General features: G+C 39.3%; 1 long non-coding RNA gene across 2 annotated transcripts in view; it reads left to right on the top strand.

The window, feature by feature from the left end:
• Positions 1-23,187, top strand: part of LOC106144298 — a 129,548-nt gene that overhangs the window by 90,324 nt on the left and 16,037 nt on the right. For both annotated transcript variants that reach the window (XR_003378485.1, XR_001229360.2), the window contains exons 5-6: positions 17,437-17,542; positions 17,877-17,942. This is a non-coding gene — a long non-coding RNA (uncharacterized LOC106144298). The remainder of the gene's footprint in view (positions 1-17,436; positions 17,543-17,876; positions 17,943-23,187) is intronic.

Genomic DNA, 23,187 nt, shown 5'->3' with positions numbered 1-23,187 from the left:
GGCCCATTGTATCTACCACTGAAATAAACCCAGAGACCCTTCACCATAAGGATGCCCTTAATTGTCCTTCTGTTAACACATTCATCCCCTTTTCTTCCATCATGTTCTAAGCCCCATGTTCACCCATGTCCATAGTTTCTATCTATATATGTAATTTTGTTATTCTAGAATACTGCATAAGTAGAAGTATATTATATATTAATTTTTAGTATTGACCTTTCTCAATATAATTCTTCAGGAATTTATCTGAGTTGGAACATAAATAAGCATATATTTCATTCTTAATATTGAATTATATTTTATAAAGGAAGTATATCACATTTGTTTGATCATTCCCCCATTGATTCAAGCTGTTATACATTTATATACTGTTTGAATTTTAGGTTTTTTTTTTATTTCTCTGAGATAAATACCCAAGAAAACAGTCATTAAGTCATTAAGTCTTATGACAGCTAAATACTTAGCTTTTAGTTTTAAAGGGGAAGACCAGACTGTTTTCCCAGATGACTGCTACATTTCTTCTGGGTCAGAAGCAATGTCTGCTGTTAGTTCAACTTTTTTCTAAGTAATAACTGCTTCTGGCTTTAATCTGCACTTATTTCAAGAGCACATGCTCTAGAGAACACACCAAATACTCCCACAACAACTGCGACAAATAATCACTTAGAAGCTGGGTGAAAGGCCTGGGGATGCATTCTACTGAACACACATGCAAGAGTCAATTTCTAGACATTAATCTTTTTAAATGGTTGTTTCAGAATTACATACCATCCTCCACACTCTCCCAACTTCTGTTCTATTTTTTAAAAAATTTGTTTCTACTTCCAACTCATGTGCACACCTGGATCCCTGCGTGCGCATGTGCACATCTGTGCAGATGCCCCTGGAAGGCAGAAGAATACATTGGCTCCCCTGGAGCTGGAGTAAACTCCTGATTGTGAACTACCCAACATGTGTGTTGCTAACTGAACTCAGGTCCTTTGCAAGAACAACAAGCATTTTTAACTGCTGAGCCTTGTTGTAGATGGAGCGGTGGGCTGCTAACTGCTGCCTGGCTCCCTTACACCCAGGCTGGTGGGCTGTTTGTCATCCCAGCCACCTAGCTAGCTTATGCCCAAAACAACCACACAGAAATCTGTATTAATTAAATCACTGCCTGGCCCTTTCATTCTAGCTTCACATTGGCTAACTCTCACATCTTAATTAACCCATTCCTATTCATGTGTATTGCCACTTGACTATGGCTTACTGGCATGAGTCTAACCAGTGTCCGTCGAGGAGGGGAGAGCCATGGCATCTACCACACTGCCTTCTTCCTCCCAGCCTCCAGTTCTCTTTTCCATGCCTATCTAAGTTTTGCCCTATCAAAAGGCCTAGGCAGTTTTTATTTGACCAATGAAAACAACACACAGAAAGAAGACCCTCCTACACCAAAGCCTGCTATATATCCCCATTCTATAGTTAGTTTTATTATGTATATGAAGACCTCGAAATTATATGAGAATATATTTATAGCATTAGAATAATGTAAAATGGAATGCCATAGCAAAATCTAATATTGCCCATTAAAAACATCAATTATATGTAAAGACTAGAAACAAATGTACCAAAAGATAGAATTATTATCTTTGATAATAGTAATGAGTAAATTGTATCTATTTTAGATTTCTTTGTACTGCGGTTGGTCAGAAACCAATCTTCTGAAATTCTGTTATTTTACTATTTTATTAGGTTACAATTTAATTACCAGTTAAGTGTACTTTTCAAAGATACTAATGAGAAATACAACTCGAATGTTTTAGGAACAGTAATATCTATCTAGTCTCTCTATTCTACTTTGATAAGTGAATACATTTTCCTAGCTCTCCAAAAATCTCAAGATAAGGATAGCTTGTAACTTTTTAACATAAATAAATATGGGTGATTATTTTTATTATATTTTAGCAGTACCACTAACAAATAATATGAATAAAAATAATGTGACCTATAAAAGTAACTAATTAATTATTCAAATAAATTAGAGCCATATTTTATAATAGAGATTTTATGTGTAGTCTTCCAAAATTTTAGAATTAATATTAATTAAGCAAGAAGACATTATAATCCCAAACATATTTTTTAATAAATCCTGATACATACAGTTTAATAAAGAGCATGCTACTAGACTAAGACATGCATCAACCCCATTGAAATAACTCTATATGTCCTATCGAACCACAGTACAATAAAATTTTAAATCAATACCAAAAAAATCTCTGGAAATTATATTAAATCATAGATATTAAATAAGACTACTGAATAATGACTGAATTATAGAAGAAATTAAGAAAAAAATTACATCATGGAAATGAAGAAAAATGAAAACATAACAAAATCTCCAAGACACATTAAAATTGAAAGCTAAGAGAAAAATTTACAGTGCTTAGTAGCTACATTAAGAAGAAGAAAAAAACAAGAGAAAAAACACCAGACAGAACAGAAATAAATTAACTAATGATGAAACTTAGAGTTTGCAAAACAACAACAAAAAAAAAAAAAGATAAAATCCAGTAGCTGGGCAGAAATAAAAAAAAAATCAGAGTAGAAATTAATGAGATAGAAAAAACATTATCACTGACCAACAAAAAACAATACAAAGGATCAAATCTAAGAGCTGGTTCTTCGAAAAGACAAGCAAGATCAATAGATGCTTATCCAGATTAACCAACAAACAGACAAAGAAGATCCAAAGAAAACAAAATCAGATACTACCAGGAAGACATTACAAGACACCAAAGTAATTCTGAAAATTATAAGAGAATACTTTTAAAACTCTATTAAGTTAGAAAATCTCAAAAAAACTGCCAAATTTTAGATTCATCAGAACCACCAAATTTAAACCAATGAGATAAAAAAAACTTAAACAGATCATAACAAATAAATTGAAACAGAAATAAAATGCATTCTGGCTAAATCAAAATCTCATGTACAAATGGATTCACTGAAGAATTCTACTTTCAAAAAAATTACTGAAACTAACAACTTTTAAATAATTAAAATAACAGAAGCAGAACCTCCAAACTCCTCTACAAAGACATTATCACTCTAAAACTGATTTTTTTATAGTTATTTTGCTACATTACTGAAAGGGTTTATGAATTGTAGAATTCCTTGGTAGAATTTTTGGGGTTGCTTATGTAAACTATCATATCATCAGCAAATAGAGAAGGTGACTTCTTCTTTTCTGATTTGTATCCCATTGATCTCCTTTTTTTTTTGTCTTATTATTCTAGTTCTAGGACCTCAAGAACTATATTAAATAGATATGGAGAGAGTGAACAAACTTGTCTTGTTCCTGATTTTAATGGGATCACTGTGAGTTTCTCTCCATTTAGTTTGATGTTGGCTGTTGGCTTGTGATATATTGCCTTTATTATGTTTAGATATGTTCCGTGTATCCGTGCTCTTTCCAAGACCTTTATCATAAATGGATATTGTATTTTGTCGAAATCTTTTTTTGGCATATAATGAGATGATCAGGTAGTTTTATTTGTTATGTTGTTTATATAGTGGATTACGTTAACAGATTTTCATATGTTGAACTTTCCCTGCATCTCTGGGATGAAGCCGACTTGATCATGGTGGGTGATGGTTCTGATGTGCTCTTAAATTCCATTTGCCAGTATTTATTTAGTATTTTTGCATCAATGTTCATGAGAGAGACTGGTCTGCAATTCTCTTTCTTAGTAATGTCTTTATGTAGTTTGGATATCAGGGTAAATGTAACCTCATAAGAAGAGTTTGGCAATGTTCCTTCTGTTTCTATTGTGTGGAACAATTTGAGGAGTTATTATTAGTTCTTCTTTGAAAATTTTGTAGAATTCTGAGATGAAACCATCTGATCCCGGGGCTTTTTGGTTGGGAGAATTTTGATGACTGTTTCTTTTTTTTTTTTTTTTTTTAGCAGTTATAGGTCTGTTTAATTTGCTTATCTGGTCTTTATTTAATTTTGGTAAGTGATATTTATCCAGAAAGTTGCCCATGTCTTTTAGGTTTTCCAGTTTTATGGAGTACAGGTTTCTGAAAAATGACTTGGTGATTATCTGGATTTCCTTTGTGTCTGTTGTTATGTTCCCCCTTTTCATTTCTGATTTTGTTAACTTGGTTATTGTCTCTCTCTGCCTTTTGGTTAGTTTGGATAAAGGTTTGTCTATTTTGTTGAAAGAACCAACTCTGTCTCATTGAATCTTTGTATTCAATTTTTCTATTTCTTTGTTTCCATTTTGTTGATTTCAGCTCTCAAATCGATTATTTTCTGCTATCTAGTTCTCTTGGGTGAGTTTGCTTCTTTTTGTTCTAAAGTTTTCAAATGTTCTATTAATTCACTAGTGTGGGATTTTTCCATTTTCTTTATGTATGCATTTAGTGCTATGAACTTTCCTCTTAACACTACTTCATTATGTCCCATAAATTTGGGTATGTTGTGTGGTCATTTTCATAAGCTGTCTTTTATTTCTCCATTTTTTTCTTCCTTGACCCATTGATGACTCAGGTGAGCATTGTTTAATTTTCATGTGTTTGTGGGCTTTCTGGAATTAGTGTTGCTGTTGAATTCTAGTTTTAAGCCATGGTGATCCAATAAGATACATGGAGTTATTCCAATTTTTTGTTACTGTTGAGGTTTTTTTTGTTACTAAGTATGTGATCAGTTTTTGAGAAGGTTCCACAAGGTGCTGAGAACAAGGTATATTCTTTTATGTTTGAACTGAATGTTCTATAGATGTCTGTTAAGTACATTTGAGTCCTAACATCTGTTAGTTCCCTTATTTCTCTGTTAATTTTTGTCTGACTGACCTGTCCAGTGGTGAGAGTGGAGTGTTGAAGTCTCCCACTATTAGTGTGTGGGGTTTAATATTTGATTTAAGCTTTACAAGTGTTTCTTTTACATAGGAAGGTACACTTGTATTTGGAGCATAGTATTGAGATTTACTCTTGATGGGTTTTTCCTGAGACTAATGTGAAATGTTCTTCTTTGTCTCTTTTGATTGATTTTAGTTTAAAGTCTATTTTGTTTGATTTTCATGTGGTGAGGGGGCTTTTTTTATCTAGTCTATTTGGTGTTCTATAAGCTTTTTGTATCTTCATCGGCATATCTTTCTTTAAGTTGGGAAAGTTTTCTTCTATGATTTTGTTAAATATATTTTCTGTGCTTTTGCATTGTTTGTCTCCATCTTCTATACCTATTATTCTTAGGTTTAGTCTTTTCATGGTGTCCCATATTTCCTGGATATTTTATGTTAAGCTTTTGTTACGTTTAATGTTTTCTTTGGCGTCTATTTCCTCTATTGTATTTTCAGTGCTTGAGATTCTCTCTTCCATCTCTCATATTCTGCTGTTTATGTTTGCATTTGTAGTTCCTGATTATTTTCTCACAATTTCTGTTTCTATATTTCCCTTGCCTTGTATTTTCTTTATCGTCTCTATAATCAGTTTTCAAGTCTTGAGTAGTCTCATATGTTTGGTTGCTTTTTCTTGCTTTTCTTTAATGTTTTCTTGATGTCTTCCCATTTTTGTCTGCCTTTTTCTCCATTTCTTTGAGGAAATTTCTTATTTCCTTTTTAAGGGCCTCAAACATTCTCCTGAATTTACTTTTTAGGTCATTTTCTTCTGCTTCATCTATATTGGTTGTTCAAGTCTTGCTGTTTTAGGGTCACTAGATTTTATTGATGCCATGTTGCTCTTTGTGGTAGTGGTATGTGTTCTTACCTTGTCTACCCACCTTTCCCTCTAATTGGTGTAGTTGGTGCTGTCTGTGACTCTGGTGATCAATCTTTCAGGTGCCAGTGGATCCAAGGCTCAGATGGTTGCTCCTTATGATGCAGTCAGTCAGAGTTTCTGGAGATCACTCAGCACTCCTGGGGTTTACTACATTCCCATGGAATTTGTTGTCTCAGGCCTGCTCTGGCCCAGATTGCCAGCTCAGACCTGTTTCTGTAAATGTTTGTAAATTCAGGTTTGGATCAACTCTTGCAAAGGCCACTAGCTTAGGACTGGTCCTGCCAAGGTCTCTGGGTCCCATCTACTCCCTTGGAGGTCACAGACTCGGGTGCACCCAGACCCACAGAGGTTCTGGCTCAGGCCTAGTTCCTTGGAGGTCCCAGAATCATGCCTGGACCCACAGGGGTCCTGGCTCATGTCTACTCACTGGAAGGTCCCAGACTCATGCCCAGACCTGCAGAAGTCTCTGGTTCCTGCCTACACCCTCATAGGTCTCAGACTCATGGCTAGACCCACAGAGGTCTCTAACTCCGGCCTACTACCTCAGCAGTTGCTCCCCTCTACCTGTTCCTGTGGAGTTCGCTGTCCCAGGCCTCCTCCAGCCCAGGTTGCTGGCTCAGTCCTGCTCCTGTGGAGTTAGCTGCCTCAGGCCCCACTCCATCCCAGATTGCAGGCTTAGTCCTGATCCTGTAGAGTTCACTGCCTCAGTCCTGCTCTGGTCTAGCTTGCTGGCTCAGTCCTGCTCTGTGGAGTTCCCTGCCTCAGGCCCACTCCAGCCCGGGTCATTAGCTCAATCCTGCTCCTGTGGAGTTCCCCAAGTGTGTTTCTTTTATTTTTTTTTATTTTTTTTTTATTGAGAAAAGGAAAAAGAAGTTTCCGCCTCCTCCCAGCCTCTCATTTCCCTCCCCCTCCTCCCACCCTTCTCCCCCTCCCCGCACTCCTCTCTTCCTTCCTCTCCAGTCCAAAGAGCAGTCAGGGTTCCCTGCCCTGTGGAAAGTCCAAGGTCCTCCCCCCTCTGTCCATGTCTAGGAAGGTGAATATCCAAACTGGCTAGGCTCCCACAAAGCCAGAACATGAAGTAGAATCAAAACCCCGTGCCATTGTCCTTGGCTTCTCATCCGCCCTCATTGTTCGCCACGTTCAGAGAGTCCAGTTTTATCCCATGCTTTTTCAGTCACAGTATAGCTGGCCTTGGTGAGCTCCCAACAGATCAGTCCCACTGTCTCAGTGGGTGGGTGCACACCTTGTGGTCCTGACTTCCTTGCTCATCTTCTCCCTCCTTCCAAGCCTCTGAAGGCAACATATTAGAGCCAGCAACTAGAAGACCATGGATAAAAAGCTGTAGTCCCTAACTAGCAGACAACCAGAAGAAACTGATATCATACCTTGCTATGAATTAACTGAATATTGAACATTGCAAACACCCATTCTGAAAGAAATGTGACTTGAACAAAATGAAAGAAAGAAAATGTAAAGATAGAAACAAGATACACACACATACATACAAACACACAAACATGTAGTTGGAATTTTCTTTGGACCACCAACAAGCTCCCAAATGAAGACATGAAGACTTGTTATTAAAGATGAATATTCGGCCTTAGATGAGTCTTGTTCCACAAGCTCTTTTAACTAAATTTAAACTGTTTCTATTTATCTACATTTTGCCTTGGGGCTTTTTTTTAAAATATTTATTTATTTATTATGTATACAATATTCTGTCTGTGTGTATGTCTGCAGGCCGGAAGAGGGCGCCAGATCTCATTACAGATGGTTGTGAGCCACCATGTGGTTGCTGGGAATTGAACTCAGGACCTCTGGAAGAGCAGGCAACGCTCTTAACCATATGTCATGCTTTTCTGCCTCCCCCATGTCTGATTAGCTGGCTGGCTGGCCCCTAGTGTCTTCCTAGCATCTCCCTTTCTCCCCTTTCTCCCTCTGTCTCCCTCTGTTTCTGCTGAGTGTAGATTCCTCTTTCTACTTACTCTCTTTGCCTGAAAGTACTGCCTATACCTCCTGCTTATCTGCTGGACATTTAACCTTTTATTAGACCAATAAGGTTACCTTAGGCAGGCAAGGCAAACAAGTACAACACATCTTTACATTGTTAAGTTAGTATTTTACAACATAAACAAATCCTACACATATTTACATAGGTAAACTAATATCCCACAACATATACACATAAACACACATACACACCCACATCACCACACCTCTCAAAGTAACATGTGTCCTCCATAAAAATACAAATTTTTCGAAAAGTTCCCTATTAAATGTGGGAGGGTTCTGCTGCTTAAGGTTGTAGCCCATGATATCTGGACAGCATTCTGAGCTCAGAGCCAAATAGAGGACTCCCTTCTCCCAGAAGGGATTCCTGCTCTCTACCTGAGCTTTTTTTGGAAGCTGTCTCTGAGCATGGATACCTGACTTATCTTAAGTGTGACCTTTGACAGTTCCCAACAAATGATTCCACCATGCTGCCCATGTAAAATTATGTATTGTGCTCCAGCTATATGGTAGGATTGTGCTTCCATTCACAAATTACATGATGTCTCAGGTGCTATCCCCATTCTATATATTCCTATTTCCCTTATTCTGAAATAAAGTTGAGCTATAATACAGAAAGGTTAAGTCACTTATAGAAGTGGGCACTTTAGAATAATATCAGGTTATTTGGCAGGAATATTTAAAGCTAGAAGAGCCTGACAATGAGTACTCTGAGTACTGAAATATCAAACTGTCAATTTAGATTATTACATACAGAAAAACTATGAAAATTGAAGGGAAAATCAAAATTTTCCATGACAAAAACAAATGAATGGGATTGATGCCTACAAAGATAGATCAACAAAAGACACTGGAAGAGATACTTCAATCTACAAAGAATAATAAACATACCCAAAGGGACACAAAAAACAAATAAACAATGCCAGGACAGGTAATCCTAAGAGATCTGAGAAAACTGCAAAATCAACAAAATGACAGGAATTAATTCACATCTTTAATAACTCTGATTATTAATAGCTTTAAATCTCCAATAAAAATACAAACTAACAGATTATATTAGAAAACAGGTGTCTCCAAAAACCATACATCCCCACCAATGATAGAAACCATCATAGGGTAATAGGATGAAACAAGGTATTTGAAGAAAATTGAACAAAGAAGGAAGAAAATGTAGATATTCTAACATCTGACAAAATATTCTATAAACCAAAACTATTCTGACAATATAAGAGAAACTTCATACTCATTAAATGTAAAATTACGCAAACATAATATAACAATTCTAAACATATAACCACCAAACACAGGGGCACCCAATTTCACCAAAGAAATGATATTGTAGGTAAAACCCTAGATTGGCTCCAACTCAGTGGTAATGGGTGACTTCAATAGCACATTCTAATCAATAGACAGGACATCAAAAAAAAAATAAATAAAGGGAGAAACTCTGTATTAAAAAAACAACATAAATCAAAGGGGCCTAATAGATGCTTTCAGAATATTCCATCAAACACTAATGATTACCAAGTCTTTTCAGTAGCCCATGGAACTTTCTTTAAAATCAACCACATATTAGAATACAAAGCATGTCTCAAAAAATATAAACAAAATGAAAAAACATCCTGAATTCTCTCTGAGCCCAATAGGAGAAGATGAATATCAACAGCAATAAAAACTGTAGGAAACACATAGAGTTGTAGAAAACTAAACAAAGCACTACTGAATAACAATTGTGCCATGAAAGAAATAAAGAAGGAAAATATAAATTGCTAAAATGAAATGGAAATATAACATACTAAAACCAAAGGAACAAAACAAAGACAATGTTGAGAGGGACGTTTGTACCAATGGCTGCCTACACTCAAAGAAACTGGGTGTAACTGGAAACTGCATTTCACTTCCCAGCCACCCAGACCTGGATAATCACACAGAAACTATGGTAATTACATACTTTTTAGCCAATGGTTCAGGCATATTTCTTTTTTTTTAATTTATTTATTTGCTATGTATACATGGCATTCTGCCTCCATGTATGCCTGCAGGCCAGAAGAGGGCGCCAGATCTCATTACAGATGGTTATGAGCCACCATGTGGTCGCTGGGAATTGAACTCAGGACCTCTGGAAGAGCAGGCAGTGCTCTTAACCACTGAGCCATATCTCCAGCCCCGACATATTTCTTGCTAGCTCTTACATATTAAATTAACACATTTCTACTAATCTGTGCATTGCCGTGAAGTTGTGACTTACCAGTAAGGTTCTGGCATCTTTCTCCTTCAGCAGCTACATGGTGTCTGCCTGACTCTGCCTTCTTTCTTTTTCTCTGCATTCAGTTTAGCCTATCTATATTTTGTCCTGCCATAGGCCAAAGTAGCTTCTTTATTAATCAATGGTAATGACACATATTTATAGCATACAGAGGAGAATCCAACATCACATGAGAGATCACAGTTCAATAACTCAACTATTAACCTGAGTGCCTTGGAAAACTAAGAAAAAAAAATACCTGAAGAAGACAGGAAGAGATAATCAAATTTTGAACTAAAATTAATAATATACAAACAATAAAAAAGATTTTGCTATATTTATATGTGCATATGAATCGTGCATACATGCATGTGTACATGCCTGTGAATGAGGGCACATACATGCAGTGGTGAGAAGAAAACCTACAGTGTTGATCCTCACCTTCTACCTTGTTTGATTCAGGTCCATGGTTTGTTTTCTGCTGTGTACACCCAACCCAAAAGCAGCTCATCTTCCCAGGGCCACATCTGTATTAGATGTGTATTAGAGTGCTGGGCTTTACATGGATTATGGGGATTTGAATACAGGTCCTCATACCCTCACAGCAAGTTTCTTTACCTACTGAGACATAGCCCCAGAACTTGAGTTAAAATTTTTAAGTTTCATATACAATAAATAAAGACTAAGATATAGACTAAAAACCTGTGTGGACATTCAGTCCACATCTCGAAAGATAACCTGGGCCCTGGGCAATCTTTCTAATTTTCTGACTCATGTTCTTTGAGTCAATTAGTGTGGTCTCTGAATTTGGCTCAGCAACCTGACTGAAATAAATAAATCCATATACTCTATTTAAAATTTTAATTTCAATTCCTTTTTTTTTATACAACCAACAAGAAAATCTGTCCTCCCTACTCCAAATCAGTAAATACAGCATATTAAATGCAGTCCCTTCCACTAGGTCATCATAAACAAACACATTATTTCACATACTTTTATCTGAAATTATGAAACTTTATAAACATCAATAGGTAATTAAGAGAAAAGTGAAAGTGATTTCCGACATTGTGGAAGCATTTCCATGGCCGGATGCTAAATTCTGAAATCTCCAGGTGGGAAGCACAGACCTTTTTGTCTTCACCATAAAGCCATTAACATTTAGAAAGTGGCAAGGCTGGTATTTCACGTAGTAAATAACTCCAGATCCAACCATCCACACGGCAGTGTCAGAGACTCGCGCTCCGGTCTGACTTAGCCCTGTGTCTGGAAAGTGGCCGAATACTAGTTCATAGCTTTCTGTTCTGCTGCAATAAAGCTCCTGAGAAAAGTCCTCAGAGTGCAATATTAATAATTAGCATGCTGATGACTAGTGTGCCTTTAAGAGCTCATAAATTAGAAGTTCATGTCATGAATACTGCAAACACCCCACTAACACATATGCTCCTGAAAACACAGTGGGCCATAATGAGGGAGGTAAAAATGGGGTAGCTTTTATAATTTATACATTATTCATTTCCCATCGGTTTTCATAACAAACAACTCCTGACAGGAAATGAGCTGCCAAAGAAAAGTTACAGCAAAGGAATCTTGGGGCTGGAACTAAATCAGCTAATAAGGGATAAAAATATTTCTTTATTGGTGTTGAAGAGTCTGTTACTACCAGATAGAGGGGTTGGCGGGATGTGAGAGAGCCGGCTTTCACCCTTAGTCCACAGGGGATGAGAGTGGGGGATCTTGCTTTCTGCTTTTGAAAGGCATTTTAAGTTATGCACTGGGAAGGGAAATTGGCAATGTGGTTAGACTATTACCTACCTCAGGACGTCTTTCAGAGATCCCTCTGCAGCCAATGCCCTCAGCATATTTCATCTAGCAGAAGGCTAGCTTCTGCTTCAGGGGACTTGTTTTAATTTGCAAACATCCCACTGAGTACTGAGCGTGCACGAGGAGTTTATGCCTGAGGAGTTTCCCCTTCTTGGGACCATTTTCATTTTGGAAAATGCAACTGAACAGGTTCACATTATAGGTTGATGGAACAGCCCAGCTGACCGTTAGCAAGAGGGCTCCAGAGAGATGGTTTTTCTTTTGCCTTTTTCTTTTTTGTCAGTGACATTCCGTTTAGAGAAATGCAATGTTTGGGTGTTCTGAGGGCTCTCGATCATTACAAACATTCAGCTTGCCTCCCCAGTGGTGATGCTCACAGTCCCAAAGTGAACATCCTGGAGTGAACGCTGCTGAGAGATTCCAGAAACTCATTCCACTCCTCACCCCAGTTGCACTATGATCCTGTAGACAACTTGATGTCCACTCTGTTCATTATCATTGCTGGTATAACACAAAGTCTGCTGTTTTCATAGTAGTGTTCCAAGTGTCCTAAGCTGCAGAGGGAAAGTGCTACAGAATTTATATACTAAAGCCCTGACCCTCTGCGGGATGGTCTCTGGAGATAGATCTTTGAGAATTACTTAGGTTGAGGTGAGGTCCTGCCCATGGTTCTCCATCACATGATGGGAGAAGAAAATCTTCTCCCCTTTCTTCCTCTCTCCTCCCTCCTTCCTTACCTTCCTCATCTCCCATTCTGTGTTTCTCCTTTGCTTCCTTCCTTCCTCTGGTGCATGAGGCAAGTCATGTGACGTTATAAGCAAGTAAGCCCTCACAAAAAAGCTGACCTCCTGGGAACTTGGATTTGGCTTTCTGGCCTCTGGGACTATGAGAAACAAATACAAGCTGTCTAAGCCTTCCTGCTGGTGTCTCTATAGCAGCACAAAGAAAGGTTCATAAACTTTGTATGATTTTGAAATCTAGTATCCAAAAATCTAGAGTTACTTAGAACACTTTTCCTCTTTTGTTTCCTTTCTTTCTTCTCTCTTTCTATAGTCCTAGGGATTGAACCCAGGGTCCTTCACATTCTAAGCAAGTGTGTTATCATCAACCTGTATATCCAACCCTTTAATATTTTTTTAACTTTTTTTTATTGAGAAAAGGAGAAAAAAAAAAAAAGTTTCCACCTCCTCCCAGCCTCCCATTTCCCTCCCCCTCCTCCCACCCTTCTCCCCCTCCCCCCCCCTTCTCCCCCTCCCCCCACTCCTCTCCCCCTCCCTCTCCAGTCTAAAGAGCAGTCAGGGTTCCCTGCCCTGTGTTAAGTCCTAGGTCCTCCCCCCTCCGTCCATATCTAGGAAAGTGAACATCCAAACTGGCTAGGCTCCCACAAAGCCAGCACATCTAGTGGCAGGATTTACTAAGTTGCACTGACTGGTCTTAATCTTGCTCTGTAGACCAGTAAAACCTTGAACTTGCAATTCCGTGCCCTAGTTCCCAAATACCTTTGATTATATATTGGTGCCACCAGGCCTAGCTCCTCATGTAACTGTTAATCCTGACTGGCAGAACCCACTTATAAAAAGAAATGTGTTCAGCTTACCTAAGCTGTTCTCATGTTTCTAAAGAACAGCAACACCAAGTCAGAAGTCACATGGGAAAGCTGTGTCCAAGAACATCCACTGACTGGTTTCCTGGCTCTTATCCTTCCTTTCACTTGCGGGTCAGAGTTCTCCCTCTGCTCTTTCAGAATGGGATTCTAGTGAACGTTGGAAGTCAGAGCCCTGGGCATCCAGCTCTGAGAGCTGGAGCTGCTGTGGTTCCCTGCCACAGTGAACCCAAAGAGATTCAGCACTCATCTGGCTTTTGTCGCCAGGAAAAAAAAATACATAAACCTCATACAAAATCTTTAGACCCATAAGCACAGAGGCCTCCATAGAGGCTGGTGAAACAGAAAATAGGGGGAGCAACTGAGACTAATGTCAGAGATAAGATAGACTGGTCAGGTATACAGTGGCATTGAGATGAGATCTAGCAGCTTCTTTCTCCTCCCTCATTCATTACAACATTTAAAGAGCATATACAATGCAGAAGGGAAAGCTGAGTCTGTAAACTGCATACTGAATAAACATGAGAACCTCAAGTAGCGCCCAAAAAGAGCCAGGCATGATAGTATGCACTTTTTATCCTAGAGAAGGGGATACACAAACAGACAGATCCTTCCGGATCACTGACCAGACATTCTAGCCTACTTGGCCAATCCTGGGTACCACTGAAAAACACTGCCTCAAAAAACGGTATGTACAAACATGCAAACATATACACAACAAGGAAACACATGATTCATGGTCACAGAAGACTCAGACCACAGTCAGCAAGAGCCCACATGGAATTCCAGAAAGACTACAACAGTTATCTTGACTTTTAGGGCTTTTGACCCTTTAAACTCCCTTGGCAAACATTATCAGCTCTGTCAAGCATCCCCCCACATTGCGGCTAAGAACAAGGCATGGCTGCTTAGAAGCAGGGGATGCCTAGGACGGCTTCTGCTACGATTCTATTTTTAAGAAGTGTTGCAGACATTGCTATGGAAAGCAACAGGTAACATTCTGTATGAAATATGTTCCACCAGCTGGCGCCACCAGCCAGTCCCCTCCTATGCAGCTGCTTTACTTCCAAGACTCTCCAGGGGCCGATGGGGCAAGTCACTTTCTGTGCTGTGCCTGTGGTCGCTTTTCCAACTCTTCTCCCAATTATGTTCTGACCCTCTCGGCCTTCTGCTTGGATGCACTTGTCTTAGCCTCCGACTGACCAGAACAGCGTATGACTTAGAGATGTGTACCTATATCAGCATGTCTGCTTGCTACATCCAGCTTCCTGAATAAAGCAGCCTATGGTGCAATAAGGAACCTAATTCCTACCTTTGAGCAATGGTCGAGAAGCTGTGGGTGGCAACAAAGAAAATGGTACTTAAAGCATTTTTTTCCTTTATGTGCCATAAACTGAAAGGGCTTTGATGAGTTTTGAAGGTTCAGTTTGTGATCCAGAGTCTGCCATGCCAGTAACAGTATTTGCTACCCAGCTCCTGGTGCTGACAGACCTGGGCTGTTCTCAAACTTGTCAGAAAAGCTTCCCTTTGCAATGGACAACAGGCAGTGCTGAGATGCATCATTGGTCAAAGTACTGAGAATAAGGGACTGAAGGGTCAATCGTAAACAGGGCATCAACATTAATCTCCATAGGCTTAGGTAACATGGAAGAGGAGAAGGCAGAAAGAATGTAAGAGCTGGAGGAATAAGAGGAGGGCTACAGAAGAATCTTTTCTGGATATGACATGGCTATTGTTATAAACTCCTAGTTGTTATGGTTACCTGCACATAACCTGCACAAGATCAAGACAGCCGTGATCTAGGCATAGGTGGCTCAAACCTTCACCCCTTTGGTAGCGGGTAACTGTTGGGGGAGGATAAATCATTCTTTTTTTGAGGTTATGGCCGCTGGTAGGTTTCCCATGTTTCTGTGGCTGCACATGTGAGCAGCATTGACAAGACTTATTAAGTTATACAAAAGCAGGTGGGGTTGACAAAGTTGGGAAGTGTTTTGTGAGAATATGTAAGGGTTTGGGGGAAATGGGATAGGTGTGATCATATTTCTTTGTATGCATATGGATTTCTTAAAAGTAAAGTAAAAATTTAAAGCCATATCTGTGAAACCATCAGGAAAATGGATAGAACAGGAAATCATCATATTCAGTGATAGAGGCCACACTCAGAAATACACACACTGCTTGTTTTTTATCTTATATATGGATCCCATATGTGTGTGTGTGTGTGTGTGTGTGTGTGTGTGTGTGTGTGTGTGTTTATATGAGACTCACCTCTAGCTCTGATCTTGTGTCTTTGCTTCCTGATTGACCATTATGTGAGGGGTCCTGCCTTCACCACCATGTTAGATTTAACCTTCTGAAACTATGATCCGAAGTAGACATTTCCTCCCCTAAGTTTGCCTTTGTCAGCTATTTTATTATTGTCTCAAGAAAAGGAACTAATATAGAGATTATGGAGAGGGCTGAGGCCAGTCGGAGCCTGTAGATTCTCTTCTACCTGGGAACACGAGAGATGAGATATGCTTAGAAGCCAGGGGCCATGTGTTCTGTTGACTTGAAGATGTATTTGTCTCTTCATTTTAGGAAATTCTTTAGCATCCTATAGCTGAACCTATCAAAATCTTTGGGTGGAAAGTTCATCTCCTAGGTCACTTTTCTTATCCCAATTTGTACTTTTTCCTAGTCTTACCTACTCACTAGCGTTTAGCTTTTTTTTTTGTTGTTGTTGTTCTTATTTGGATTCATGATGATTTTATATCTAGGTTAACATGAGGTAACTATAGATTACTTACTATACTATACATTCAGGCTTTTTTTTTAAATGTCATTGTTTTAGGCCAAGATTTTGTTTCCTTGGACCTTCAAACCACTCTGCTGTTTTCATAACTAATATAAGAAAAAAAAGTTAGACTTGATAAGCACATTTATAAGACAAATTTGACAAACTTCATCCTCCATCTGCCACTGTCTGTCAATAGATTCTAGTTTTGAAAAGTTGGACAAGTCCCGCAGTTTCTGTGGTCCTTTTCAAGTCATAGGAACAGTCTCATTGCAGTAAAGTCTGATCTTAAATACATCATAGTCCAAACATTAAGTTTCTCTGTTCTCCCATTTCAGACCCACTTCAAACAGAGACATCAGCCGTGTGTACAGGATGACTGCTTTCCCCTGATCCCTTTTTATTGCCTGATTCTGGCTGGGTTTCCGAAGCCTGAAGTCTTTCACTCAGGAAAAGGCCTTGTTCTACTAGCTAAGCCCTCTAGAGAATGGCAGGACCACAATGCAGAATCCTTCATTGATAATCCCCAGCAGTTCCCACGTTCCTTTCTGTAGTGGCTTCTGGCCTGTGCTCCCAGAACATTAGTGGGGACCCCTTCCAACAACCACTTTCAAGTTTCCTATTCCCAAAATTTCAGGTCTCCCAGCCCACCTAGAAGTCCTCTTTCATATAACCTCTTCCACACAACCTCCAGGACACCAGACGCATTTTCTCTCTCTTTTTTTTTAACTCTATGAGCCAATCCAAGAGGGTACAGACCACCATCTCCACTTTTTCCTTTGTGTTGAATTCTTCCGTGTTCAGGGAGGTTGCGTAACTCTCTCCTGCTCCACATGAGGAAGGCATGAAAGTGAGAGTATAGCTCACTGGCTTCTTTCCTCACCATTCCTACCAACCTCATTTTTACAGCAAACCCAGAGGTAGCTATTCATAAAACTCGGCAGGACCATCTAGGAGTGCACTTTGTGTTGGAGGTTCTGTTTACGTTTGTGCAGCTGCATTTAGTCGATGATACTGAGCACCAGTTGAATTTCTAATACAATACTAACGCGTGTTGTAAGAAATAACTTCCAAAATGGCAATTCTAGCTTTCTGTTGATTTCATAACCATTCTCACAAGCACAATAGTAGCTTAAAACAACACACATTTATTGTCTCACAGCTCTGTAGGGCAAGAGGATAACATGGGTCTCTGTGAATTAAAATCACATTTTCCTTCCCAAGGTTTGAATCACTTCTGGAAGTCAGCAGGGGTCTCCAATGTGAAGAGCGCTCTCTTTTTTTTATTGGCCTCCTCTATCTCAAAGGGCAATCAGAACCTTCCTCTCGGGTATGTGAATATCAATGGATGTACTTCAAAATCATAATCCACCTTTGGGATTTTATTGCATTTTATAGTCTGTCTCTTAGACCCCAGGGCTTGGCCCCATTTCCTGAGCTTTCTCGAGTACATATGTTTATGACATTGTGGCTTCTATGAGCTATCACAAACTGACTTCCCTGGAAGATTTATTTAATTTTTTTGTTTATGTTTGTGTTATACCCAAATTTGCCATGGTCTGTTTTAGTGTCTTCCTATCAAATAATCTAGGCTAGAATGTGCGGTTAACGTTCCTCAGAAGCCAAGGTTTCATGAATGTAATTCTGAGCCTTCGATTTCACAGGCAAGGAATGCATCTATGTGTCTGTGACGTATTGGATGCTAAGACTCGGAGATCAATAATATCTCAGTAAGTACAATACTTCATTTTGCCTCGCTCGGGGAAGGATTCATTTTGTTTGGGAGAAGTCAATGCAAGAAGGATAACTAATAAAAATGCAGTGTTTCCTTACAGTGATTTAGGTTTCTGCTGAATTTGAAATTTTTATGCCAATACTCCATGGGTCACTGATTTAGACAAATTAAAGGCATAAATCATATGAGTGCTATAATTGCAGGAGTGGTTTGGTTTTCACTTTACATTTATAGAATCTATTTGTTTGGCTCTGTTTTATTGCCTAGGTTTACCTGTTTTCATTGTTATGCTGAGGCAATTTTCTCCTTGGGATATCCATTTGTCTATGCCTTGCTTATGGAGTCCCTATAGGTGTGTGCTAGGCTTCAGCAGCTTCTGAGATAGTGTGAATCCTTTAAAGAAAAAAAGGCAGTTTCCAGCTGTCACACTCATAGTATCATCGACCTATGAAAAGTCCTTAGGGAAAGGGTCAATGGGTACCTAGCCAATATTCTTCTATGTCAAATTAATCTAAATTATTCTTTCATGGATGAGTAATTATAAATAATACTTTATTAATTTATTATGTTCTAGTTCAAGACATTATTAAATTTATTTTTCCTGCGATGTAGGGTTTTCATCTTGAACTTACAATTTAAAAAATTGTAAAATTTTACATTTTCAATGTAGGGACCATAGCAACAAGCTTCAGACACATGCAGAGACAGTGTTAAGGACTGCAGCCAGGTCTAACTTACTCAAATCTCATGACTGCCAACAACTCTGAAATTTTGACTTCTGCTCAACTTTCCCATTTGTTTCCTAAATAATTCAAACTGTGTTTATGTTGATTTTTGACACTTTTGTCAGAATGAAAACACAAATCCTTGCATGAATTATCACAGAGAATTCAGAAAAGTTGGGGGTTTGCTCTTAACACTGGGCCATCCATCTAATTTCAGTTTGGTAGTTGACTGTGGCCCCTGTGGAGTCCTCCTTAAAACATAAAATGAAAAGAATCGCCGGTAAAAGAGGCCTCTAAGAGTAATCTGGGAAGGCGAATTTTTGTGGGTTCAAATCACGGCCCTTTTATACCCCCCGTTAGTGCAAGAAGAATGAGATGCCAATAAGGAAGGTTTCCTCAACTAGATCAAATTCATTGCAGAATAAAAATGAAGTGAAATGACAGACTTGAGGTCTAGGAAGATTTTCAACATAGTCCATTCTTTCATTTGCCTGTTTGATGAGAGTGATTTAAATCTATATTCTTCTTCACACTTTATCAGTGTTGGTATTTCTACTTAGGGTCTGCAAATGTGTGCACTAATACATGGTGGGGTGGGGTGATGAGGAGCACTCTTTGTCCCCAAACATGTGGCCCCTATTCTGGCTATGTCTTTTGCTAGTTGTTTGACCAAAAGTCAATATATTTAACTGTTCTGAGCTTTATACTCCTACCTATAAACAGGATATCATAGTGAAAACAACTTCACAAGGTTGAACAATTGTTGTCTTTAAAAAAATAATGTGTACTTCATAAATGCATAAATGTATACAATTATGTGTATGGGAGTTTTTCCTACATCTATGCATATATACATGTGATACACGCAAGAAGCACATATAATTTGTTTTTAAAGATAGGGCTTGGCAATTTCAGGCTGCCTTTGAACTCACTGCATAGTTGAGGATGATTTGAATCCCCAGTCCTCCTGCCTCTACTTCCTAAGTGTTAGGATTACAGGCATGTGCTACCATACCTAGTTTATGTAGTACTGGGTATAACATATAGTACATACTTGAAAAATGTCAATTATTTTTATCTTGTATGTACATTTAGGTTTGTAGCTCCATTTTTAATTTTTTTAAATTTTATATGTATGAAAGTTATAGCTAAATGTATGTCTGTGTACCATATGCATGCCTGGTGCCTGCAGAGGCCAGAGGAGAGCATCAGTGTTAGACACTTGTAAACTTACATGTGGGTGTTGAGAATAGAACCTGGGTCCTCTAGAAGAGCAGGAAGTACTCTTAACTTCTGTGTTACCTATCCAGTCCCTGTATCTTCAGTTTTTAAGAGGACACTTGATACTGAAGAGGAGGCCTTCAAAAATGACCCGTATTTAGTCGCATGCAGAAAATAAGAGATTTTGAAGTGTTGAGCCCTACATGGGGGGCCAACATCTCACACCTTCCATATGGACTCAGAGAATCTTCCAGAAAGAGGATGTAGAAAGATTGCAATAACCAGGGGTGATAGATGACTTCAGGGAAATAGTGTTTACTGTACCCAACAGGGCAGTTGCACATCTGAGCTCACAGCAATTGGGGCAGCATGCACAAGACAGACACAAGTTACAAGCAGACAAAATCCCAGCCTGGAGGAGGTAGGCGGGTGCAAAGGCCACTTCTAGCTGAGAAGCTATTCGCATTGGATAACTGCTAGTACAGGGAGGGTCAATTTTCATTAATCATGCGGCCAAAGATAGGTTGACCGAATGCCAGGTTGTCTCCATACCCAAGAGTACTTGGCCAATACAAACTGAACTTTATGGTTTAAGGGAGTTGGAAGGGGCGAATGCATTCAAAATACATTGTATGAAATTCTCAAAGAAGCACTAAACACATTATTTTTAAAAATGGGTCTTGGTGACAAGAAAGAGGTGGGGGATAAGAATGAGTCACCATGTATACTCACCATTAAGTTTGTATGTCAATTAGTTCACAGTGATTTTTATTAAAAAACAATTCTAATTTCTCATTAACTTGCCACAAAGTTTCATTTGTTGGTTACATTTTACATCTCTGTCTTACAACTACAAGCTGAACTGTGAGTCACTCTTATACACTTCCTGTGTAAGGTAGCAGCCCATGCCGGCACTTTATCGGCATAGCAGAGAAGAAGGAAAGTGCTGAGGAGTTGGCCAATGACACTGCTTGATACTAGAATTTTGTCTATGTGTCATTTCCTTTTGCAAGTGAGGAAGACACTCTCTGTGTTCTACCCAAATGTGGGCGCACACACGTTACAGGTACATGCCATGAACACAAAAGAACAACCAGAAAGGAAAGTGAGAGAAGATGACATTGATACAGCTATGACTGGTGAACTAAACAGCCATACAAGTGTAGGGGTGGGACTAGTATGCAAGGGGCTGAAGAGGGAAACAACAGTGTGTTGAAATAGGAGCAGCGGGGCTGCGTCCCCGGCACCTGGACACCCACATGGCTAGCTTATGCCCCGAAATAATTACATGGAAACTGTATTCTTTTAAACACTGCCTTGCCCATTAGTTCCAGCCTCTTATTGGCTAGCTCTTACATATTGACCTAAACCATTTCTAATAATCTATGTGGCCCATGAGGTGGCTTACTAGGGAAGATCTTAACCTGCGGCTGTGTCGGGAGTGAGAATCATGGCGACTCCTTGACTCAGCTTCTGTCTCCCAGCAATCTGTTCTGTTTACTCTGCCTACCTAATTTTCTGTTCTATTAAAGGGCTAAAGCAGTCTCTTTTTATTTAACCAATGAAATCAACACAAAACAGAAGACTCCTACATCAACAGTGCTTCTTTTTAGAGAGCAGTTTTGTAAGGAATGACTATGTCAGAAGTCACAGGAGAAGGAGACCAGGCTGCTCAAGAAAAGCAAAATGTCATCCTTCTCCAGAAGGGAGGAAACACAGATTCAGGGCCTTTCTTGCCTGGGTTTTGAATCTTCATTTTCCCACTTCTCTGTGAAAAACTAAACAAGTTATTTACCCTTCTACTTTTGTTGAGCAATTGCAAAAAGGGAATTTGCAGTGTGCCTACCTCAGAATTTTGTTATTCAAATACTTTTTGCAAAGCATTGAAAGCAGTCTAGTGTAAGACTGTCTCTATGCTTATTCCTAAGTATGGAGAACAAGAAACACAGTGGTGCAATACCTGAGCCATCATGTCAGGAAAGCAAGGCTTATCACAATAATCCACAAACCTTTACACATTTACCATGGTGATGTCATGGAGAAGCAAAAGAGCAGTGTGAACATCCCAGGTTTCCATTGACTCCCACATACATTGCTGACTTAGGTCAGGTGGAAGCTGAAAGAGCCATCTCTCTGCCATGAGCCTGGAACACAATGTTCCTACCTCATTATCGACCATGGACCAGAGGGGAAAGGAGAAAATAGGAGAACAAGAAACAGCAGCAAAGCAAAGTGGAGACAATTCTCCAGCCACAAGTGGGAAGGCAGATTCCATGACAACACACAGACAGCAGCTCAGCTCATGCAGGCGATGAGGAGATCTCCAATGGAGGCACCTGGTGTCAATGAAGATGTCTCTGTGGGCTTGGTGGTCTCAGGTGGGGATGAGTCCTTAACTGAAACACACCTCAGAAAAACTGAATCCCACTTATTAGATTGTTTCAGTTTAGGAAGAACAGCATCCCCATGAGGCCTACTAGGCACAGCCTGTTCATGACTGCCTGATCAAGTTAGGGGGTTACATATAGGGTTTGGTTTGGGTCAGATTTCTTAGCATCCAGTCAGAAACACACACACACACACACATACACACACGTGTATACATACAAGTGTATATGTATAGATCAATGTGTATGTATGCATATATATAGTGTGTATGTATATGTGTGTGTGTCTCTGTGTATATATAATACATACATACTATACACACACATTCATCAGCCTAAATGGCTCTCTATGACATTCCTCAGCTGCTGATAAGACAGTTTGGAGTAAGAATGGCATTGGGCACCCTAGAAAGAATTCTGCTTGCCAACATACAAAGGTCCTTTTCAAAGTACTTGATGCCCTCTCAGAAGTTTGATGACTAACGTCTGCAGCTTCCACTTGGTACCATTCAGGATAATCTCCCAGATGTCTCCTCCGCTAACAGTCCAAGCAAGGTGCTTGGCTCATTTCAGTAAAAAACTAAAAAAATCAGTGTGACTGACTGCGTGACCACTCAAGATAAAGTTGAATGACAGAGAGGGACCAGTATAAAATGTAAGGAACTGGGATGGTGAGTTGGCTCAGTCAGGAAAGCACTTGCACAGCAGGCTTGATTACCTTTGTAAAAAGACAGACAAGGGCTGCAGGAGTAGGCAAACTGTCAGCAAGGATGTGGAGATAAGCAGCTCCCTGGAACTCAATGGCAGGTCAGCACCAGGTTCAATGAGAGAACCTGACTCAAAAAAAAAAGATAGGAAGAAAGAAAGAAAAAAAGCAAGAAAGGAAGGAAGAAAGGAAGGAAGGAAG

The sequence above is a fragment of the Microtus ochrogaster genome, unplaced genomic scaffold, assembly GCF_000317375.1.
Source record: "Microtus ochrogaster isolate Prairie Vole_2 unplaced genomic scaffold, MicOch1.0 UNK1, whole genome shotgun sequence".
NCBI classification, from domain to species: Eukaryota; Metazoa; Chordata; class Mammalia; order Rodentia; family Cricetidae; genus Microtus; species Microtus ochrogaster.
Note: the sequence above shows the minus strand (reverse complement) of the source record. Positions and strands in the feature narration are given on the sequence as shown.